Genomic DNA, 8,604 nt, shown 5'->3' with positions numbered 1-8,604 from the left:
TAATTTATCGTCGATGTTAAGATTTACTGACTTACATCGTGAAACCCACGCGAAGTCTCGTTTCGCAAGGCTCGCGACACTCGCGAAAGAAAAAGAGAGAGAGAGAGAGAGAGAGAGAGAATACCTATATATTTGTTAGCTGGATCACACGAGCACCATTATGCGCGTTGAACACTTTCAATAAAGTAGCCTTTTGCGTCATCATAGTTGTCCACTTTTTTTCCTTCCCCTCCTACCTTCCTCCCTTTTCCTACTATGAACGGAGGACATAACAGAATTGTTAGCGCTTCTATAGAAACACTAGATTGAAATTAAAAACGACGAAGTTGATTCATTATTTCGAAACATAGGGAAGAAAAGAAAGAAAGAAGAAAAAGAAGAAGGGAAATAGAACAAAAAAAAAAAAAAAAAAAAAAAAAAAAAAAAAAAAAAAAAACGAAAAAATCGCGATACGAAATGTCTTCATAAGATAAAAAAATTTTGAAATAACACCGTAAGAATGATATAAATCAGAAGGGGTAAAATCTGTCTATCTAATTTGGTAGTATCGTTCGCGTGTCTGCTAAGAGTTTCATTTGTGTTAGAAATTTTTCTAACGGTACGAGTAAGCATAGACGGCATTACTTACTCACCGATTATAGGGGTAATAAACTAACGCATTTTTCCGATTCTAATGATGAGAACTTACGGTGGCTAAACAGCCTAAGTGCCGTTGGGTTCTCTCTTCCCTCTTGCGGACACGGTACCGCGATCTCGCTATCCACGAACGTTGTTCTTCTATGCACAAGAGAGTATAGTACCTCGCTCGTCCCTTCTCGCAACAATGGGCAAAGCTGTGCGTACGTGCAACAGAATACGTGCTTAGCTTGCGGGAGAGAGCAAGGCACGAGTCCAATTACGAATAATGAGAGTAAATTGCGCGACATAATCGGCCAAGGAAGGGTAAAGGACACAACTAAGAGAGGGCCTCTCTAAAAAGCGTCGTTACGTTTTAACGAATTCTCGACGCTTTGCGTATCTTTTAAAAGTAGGGAAAAACAAAATATAGGAAAAGAACGAGAATTATGTGCCGGATCACTGACATTGGATTTCGTGAGATATTGGGATTAATTTTTTAAAGAAGAAAAAAGAAGAAGGAAAACAAAAGCAAAAAAGAAACAAAATAACGATATACAAAAATATAGAGGCATTTTAAGATCTTCGAATGGAAATCTCTACAAAATCTCATAATATCTAATATCAGATAGATATATATTCTCTCTCACTCTCTCTTTCTCTTTCTCTCTCTCTCTCTCTCTCTCGCTCTCTCTCTCTCTCTCTCTGTCTCTCTGTCGCTCTTTAAATCGGTATGAAATTCATTAAAAAATTTTTATTTAATTTCGTTTTCATAGGTGTTATAAAAAATTAGATTTATCAATAAGTAAATGATATACGGATGTTAAAAGGCACATAAATACATATAGAAGAATATTTTCAATCATTATATTAAGATAAGTTATAAAACTATATATATATATATATTTTTTTTTTTTCTAATTCTTTTTTCTTTTTCGTTTTTCCCTTTACCATCATTTAATAATCCCGAGCGTAAACATAATTCGGTATTCCAAACGATCAAATCAATACGCTCGAAGGCGTAATCAGAAACGATAACGTCTCTAATTAATAACGACGAGTGCTGTGTGTATCTCTTAGAGCACGTTCGGTCGCAATATACGTTAAATTAATTGCCCTCGAAGGTATGCTGCCAGGATTTTCTTACGTGTGGCTGCCATCTTTTAAAACGTGTGTTTAAATCAGGAAAGGATAAAAAGAGACAGAGAAATTACCTCTCTCTCTCTCTCTCTCTCTCTCTCTCTCTCTCTCTCTCTCTTTCTCTCGTGGTCACGCTCGTGCTCTCGTGGTTATCTAAAAAGAAATAAAGAAAGAAAGAAAGAAAGAAAGAAAGAAAAAAAAAAAAGGAAAAAGAAAAAAATCTTATTAATTTTTACGACTTCTCTTTTAACTATTTTTTATTTCACTTTTAAAGTGATTTAATTACCTAACGATCGACGCGTTGCAAATTATACCGGATTTATCAAGGCTCACAAAGAAAAGTTACACCGGTCACACGACTTAAATACCAACCAAAAGTCCAAAGGGAAGGATCAAACAGCTTTATGAATATCTTTGACGCTTCATTAATTACATTCTTAGGTTACTTTTTTCCTCTCTCTCTCTCTCTCTCTCTCTTTTTCTCCCTATCACACCCCTACTCTTCTTCCCTCTTTCTTCTTTATCTCTCTCTCTCTCTTTCTTCTTTTTCGCGCGAGGATCGATATTTCCATGACGGTGGAATTCCAAAAAACATCAGCCGAAAATTAATTTCGATCGCATGTTATTCCATTAATCGAAATTTCGTTCATTTTTTAAAATAAACAATATTATTGCGGATAGTAATGGATAATGATTGGTACTGAATTTATTTAATTTATATATATATATATATATATATATATATATATATATATATATATATATATATAGGTATTTTCAAACTCACAGGATAAAAACACTGAAACGTATTTACAAATTATGCGTACTGTACACACATACACACACACACACAAAAGCACAAGTGATTCACCGAATGATAATCAAATCCCTTTTCGAAATCGTATTTCTTTCTTTCTTTCTTTTTTTTTTTTCTTTTCTTTTTCTTTCTTTCTTTTTTAAATTCCTGCAAATGAAGAAATACATTGGTTATATAGAAAAGATTTCTAAAGATTTTTAAAGGATGGATAGATAAGTGTTAACGTTAATAATAAATATATTTGTTCTTAATTTGCGCTTATTGGATTAACGTTTGATAATTCACAATATGTCGGATTGATATAAATTATTCGACATAATTCATATTTCTACTACTACGAATGATGTTATTATTCTAACAATTCTGTTACGCAATTATGTTTATATATAATACCTTTTCATGTATTGTACACAATCGTATAAATATATGATACACCAAATAAGAAGGGACTTGTTACGATCGTAATATTTTAGTATACATTTCTCATAATAATTGCATGAAAATTGAAGAACGTCATCGTTGGTTATGTCATTTCAAAGAATGTAGTCTACAAAAAAAAAAAAGAAAAAAAAAGAGAGAGAGAAAAAAGAAGAAAGAGAAATTATTATTACAATTAAATGATATGTGATATACAGATAAATGAAAATTCATTTTACTACACCATATATTTCTATCTTTCTCTCTCTCTCTCTCTCTCTCTCTCTCTCTATATATATATATATATATATATATATATATATATACACATAGTTTCATAATGGTATAAAATAAAATTCCACAAGAAAATGAAGGAGATGGGTGCGACGATCGGTTTACGACTTGAGAAGGAAAAATTGATTACCGGATACCGTCTCTGGACTGCGTTCGTCGATCGTCGTGAAATAATAAGGTAGTCGTGCGTAGAACCGATCACGATGGCCGCACACGACCATTTGCCTTTCCGCGTCAAGTAGCTCTCTACTAGGAACGTTTGTAACTATAGTCGTTGCCAAGACGCATGCGTCTTCTTCGTGTCCTGCGCGGCAATGTCTATACATTCAATCCTTTTCCTTATTTTAGAAAGAGAAAGATAGGAAGGAAGGACGATCAACCTGGAAGAGATATAACCAACGTAAAAACTATTTCTAACATTTTCTTATCGACTATTCTTGGAAACGATACCTATGAACCAGAAGTATCATAAGGACTCGTGTTTCGAAGTAATCGTCACAAGAAATAAGAAAAAGGTTTTTACCTGAATCCCACATGGATCTTGATAATGATCGATGAAGATCGAATGGAAAGATAATCTCATGAATTTGCCGTTTCTAATCGATTAAAATTCATCCAAGCTCAGGTTAAATGTAATATTTGCTCATCGTTATTGATTTGATTCATAAATAAGCGTCGTTACAAAATATAATTATAATATAAAAAAAATATAATATAAATTTATCTGACCGATCGAATATAACAATCGCGTGAAATGATCAAAAATAATAAATTCTTACGATAAAATGTCATCTTTATTTCGATCGATACGAAATTTACATAATGTCTGGATAAAAATTATATTACTTATAAAAGATATTGAATATAGATAAATAAAAAGAAAAATAACACTTTTTATATGCAATATATGACGAAATGTATCTCTCTCTCTCTCGAGAAAAAAAATTAAAATAAAAAAAAAAAAATAAATAAAAAAACTATTCCTCGGATATTTTGAATAATTTATAAATATGTATCTTTGATAAACTTTCGTCTTCAACGTTACAAAATGGACGATAACAAAATTTCATTGAAAATGAATTTATTCATAGAAGAATATATTTATAGAATATTTACAAATTGAGGGAAGACGCGTAATGTGCACACTAATTGGAATATAATCTATACCTACGAGAGGTATGATCAGAATATTCTAGAGAAAATACCTAAGTAATATGGGACGATTACTAAGCGATTAAGGAGACGCATCGACGACAACCTTGGTAACTTACATACGTGTAAGTTACAATGTTACGAGGGCTAAAGACGAAGTACAGTAATAGAGAAAGAAAGAGAGAGAGAGAGAGAGAGAGAGAGAGAGAGAGAGAGAGAGAGAAAGAGGAGTGAGTGAGTAAATGAAAGAGAGAGTGGAAGAGTAAGCAGATGGTGAGATAATTTGTGTCCGATCGAAGTAATCCTAGAGAGCCAATTTGTATTTTTCATTTTTTCAAAGAAAAATCACAAGCATGTAAATCGTTCGAAATACATGCTTAAGAGAACGTACCTCTCGCTATAGTTCACAACGAGAGCAAAGATGAATAAGAGAGAGAGAGAGAGAGAAAGAGAAACTAATTATGCGTTTGATCATCGAAACGATTCAAGCGTGCAGTTGATTCGATAGTTTCAATGAATTTGATTTCCACGTTCCTGTTATATCTCTCTCCCTCTTTCTCTCTCTCACTCTCACTCTCACTCTCACTCTCTTTCTATGTGTGTGTGTGTGTGTAAATGTGTATGTGTATGAGCATATATATACGCAGGCACGCATTTATCCTATCCCTTTTTTCTTTCAATAACATGAAAGAGCGTGAAACGAATTCGATAAATTCGTTGATATTTAATAATATGAGAATAGAAATTTGTAAAGGCATAAAATCGATATCACTTTGATTGACAGGCATTTATTATATTTTATTTGTTTAATTATTAATAGTTACATATGACAAAATTAAATATGTTAATAATAGCTAATTAAAACAGTTAATATGTAAATTATTTTTCATTGAAATAATATAATACCCATAAGTATTTGGAATTATGAAAATGATGTTGAAACATAATATACGAAACCATGATATTTTATTGCGTAATATGAAATCTATATTGAAATTAATTAGATTCATTTAATTGTAAATTTATTCGTAGAATCACGAGATACCATCGAAATTATTTTGACCACGTCCAATAAACTTCGAAGTAAAAAATTGTGATCTAATCTTTCTACGATTTGTATAATCTATAATTCCGTCATTGATAATAACCCGTTACATTCTTCGTGTTCTTATTTCTTTTTCCTTTTTCTTTTCTATTTTTTCGTTTTTTTTTTTTTTTTTTTTTTTTTTTTTTTTTTGCAGAGAAGAAATCAATTGTCATTTTTATCGTGTTAAATCGAACGAAAGAAGAAAAATCAAGGAAAAAGAAAGGAGACGATAAAGAAAGAAATAAAAAGAAAACAAGAAATGAACAAAAGAAAAAAGAAAGAAAGAAAGAAAGAAAGAAAAGATAAAAAGATAAATAAAAAAGAAGAAGGAAGACCGAAAAAAAAGAGGACAGTTTAGAGGATGGTATCGAAAGTAATACAAGAAAACGCTCGTTCATCGCTGTTGTTTCGACGCGAAGAACACACAATTTCTTTTCTCGTAAGAAACGTTCCTCGGCGAGTAACCGTTCACGCTTCGACGAACTAAATAGCCGGAACGGATTATCAACGGACGACATCGTTACTTTCGTCTTCGATCTTTCTTTTCTTGCGGAACAATGATCAAAAAAAGAAAAAAAAAGAAAAACGAAGAAAGAAGGAAAATAAAAAAAGAAAAAAAAAAAAGTTAAAAGAGAAGTGAAAAGATCGATTGAAACGTTTTGCCGGGGGAGAGGGGCGGGGGGCGGGAGAGGTTCACGTGCGACCCTTTCATCGAAACAAAATCCATCGAAAACGTAAAAAGGGGAAAATATATAAGATGAAAGGAGAGAGAGAGAGAGAGAGAGAGAGAGGGGTAAAAAAGTGGGAAAGATAAAATTCGAGGTAGTATTTTTGAACGAAAATGGAACGTTGTAAAGGAATACCTTTTAAGGACGATCGTTAAAAAGTTGGCTAAATAGTTTGCGATAATTATCCACATTTTACGTCCTTTCACTTTCAGATAAGTTCCATCGAAAGAAAAGGACTTGCTTTGTCGTCGTTGTCGTCGTCGTTGTCGTCGTCATCTCGATGGTGGTCGCGAATGAGAGGAAGAAATGAAGAGAAAGAGGAGAAGAAGAAGGAAAAGAAGAAGAAGAAGAAGAAGAAGAAAAGAGAAAAGGAATTACCGAAGCAAGCCGTAAGAGACGAGATGGCGATGCTCAGATAGAGAAGCGTAGGAGAGAAGAAATAGTGGAAGAAGAAAAGACCGAACGTGTGTACGTGTATGTGTTCGTGTATGTATACGAAGAATGAGAGAAAGAAGAGATAGATAGATAGAGAGAAAGAGAGAGAGAGAGAGAGAGAGAGAGAGAGAGAGAGAGAGAGAAAGAATATATCTGCAACATCGAAGAGAAAGATAGAGAGAGAAAGATAGAGAGCGAGAGAGTGAGAGAGAAAGAGAGACCCCCTGGATACGTGTTTGCTTAGCACTTTTGGCTCGAGAGGAAACAAGCGTAGGAAGGCTGTCCGCTACGAAGTTTACGACCATGGAATAAATTATCGTTGCTTTCGTACGTTCCTTCGAAATTCAAGGTACAAGACTGGCGCGCGCGCGAGCCAACCAACCAACCAACCAACCAACCAACCAACCAACCAACCAACCAACCAACCAACCAACCAACGAACCAAGCCGACAAGCGAACCAGCCGGCCGACTAAATAACGAGAGAGAGAAAGAGAGAAAGAAAGAGAGAAAGAAAAAGAGAGAGAGAGAGTCGAAGAGACAGAGAAAGAACGAACATAATGCCTCTTGGTGAGGTAGTGTAATACTACATACTACGGGACGAAGTGCAAAGACCGTCGAATCCCAACGTACGAACGTTTTGTTCGAGGATAAGCGATAGCCGTTTATTCCGCGAGTCAGCACAATGTTACTAATGATCGAAACTCGATAATAATTTTCATGACCGTGTATATACATAATACATGTATTTATGTACATAATACGTAAGTATACAGAGGAGGAGGGGGAGGAAAGAAAGAAAGAAAAAAAAGAAAGAAAGAAAAAGAAAAAAAAAAAGATATTTTATAAACAAGGGATGATCCTTATTAAGGGAAGAAAAACATATGCGAATTTGTTTGCTTCAGTGTCGCTCTCTGGAAGAAGGGGGAAAGAATGGTGAAGGGAGTATGAATGGAGAATGAAAAAAAAATTATGGTTAAACGTTGATCGTTAATTAGTTAATCAATGATTCAGTTATTATCGCACTTGATCATTTCGAAATCGTTATATATCGGATCATTTGTTTTACAATATGTAATATCAATTACATCTTTGATTCCTCGTCGGGTGTTAAGATTAAACGTAGTAAACCAAGAGATTTAATAATTTATAGTTCGTACGATGGGATTAGAAAGCCGATGAGTGTAGGAAAACGAAATGCGATACGACGTCATGGTTGTTATGCGCTTGCGCGCGCATAAAACCATAACGAGGAGAGGAGGATTTAAGGTCCTTGCGTTTGAGAAAGGAGGCGGAGGATACTCGGTGAAACGTATAATGCGTCCACGGTAGGATTATTTTTCTTCTTTTCCTTTTTTTCTTCCTCCCTTCCATTCTCCCCTTCTTCTCTCTCTCTCTCTCTCTCTCTCTCTGTCTCTCTATCTGTCTATCTATCTATCTCTCTCTTTCTCTCTCTCTCTCTCTCTCTCTCGCTCTCTCGCTCTCTCACTCTCTCGTTTTCGTTCTTTTCCCTTTTTTATTTGCGGTTGGGAGCAAGCAGCAGACCAACCGGTAACCCGAAAGTTAAACTGAGATCGTCCACAACGAAGAAGTTCGCTGAAGATGACTCGTCGTCTTTTTTCAGCTACCGATCGAGTGCTCGTTAACTCGAAAATATTTACCTTGCGAATATTTATTTCTTTGTCTTTCTCTCTCTCTCTCTCTCTCTCTCTCTCTCTCTCTCTCTCACACACACACACACACACTCTATCTATCTATCTGTCTTTTTCTCTCTTTTTTCTTTTCTTCTTTTCTTCTTCGTTCTCGTCAAAAAAGTCAAGTTAATGATAGGTACATATTTAAAGCCCGACGAGCACGTAATAACTCTTCTCGTTCATGATTATTATTACAAGTGGTATGAATAATAACTATAGCAATGATC

General features: G+C 34.4%; 1 protein-coding gene across 8 annotated transcripts in view; it reads right to left on the bottom strand.

Moving 5' to 3' along the window:
- Nucleotides 1-8,604, bottom strand: part of LOC124950356 (ankyrin repeat domain-containing protein 6) — a 131,765-nt gene that overhangs the window by 115,709 nt on the left and 7,452 nt on the right. The window contains exon 1 of one of the 8 annotated variants that reach the window (XM_047496992.1): nt 689-1,276. The exons of the other annotated variants lie outside the window; for them this stretch is intronic. The gene's annotated coding sequence lies outside the window, so the exon portion shown is untranslated. Of the gene's footprint in view, nt 1-688; nt 1,277-8,604 lie in introns of those variants that run through there. 8 annotated transcript variants of the gene reach the window in all.

Source organism: Vespa velutina, chromosome 1, assembly GCF_912470025.1.
Source record: "Vespa velutina chromosome 1, iVesVel2.1, whole genome shotgun sequence".
In the NCBI taxonomy this organism is placed as follows: domain Eukaryota; kingdom Metazoa; phylum Arthropoda; class Insecta; order Hymenoptera; family Vespidae; genus Vespa; species Vespa velutina.
Note: the sequence above shows the minus strand (reverse complement) of the source record. Positions and strands in the feature narration are given on the sequence as shown.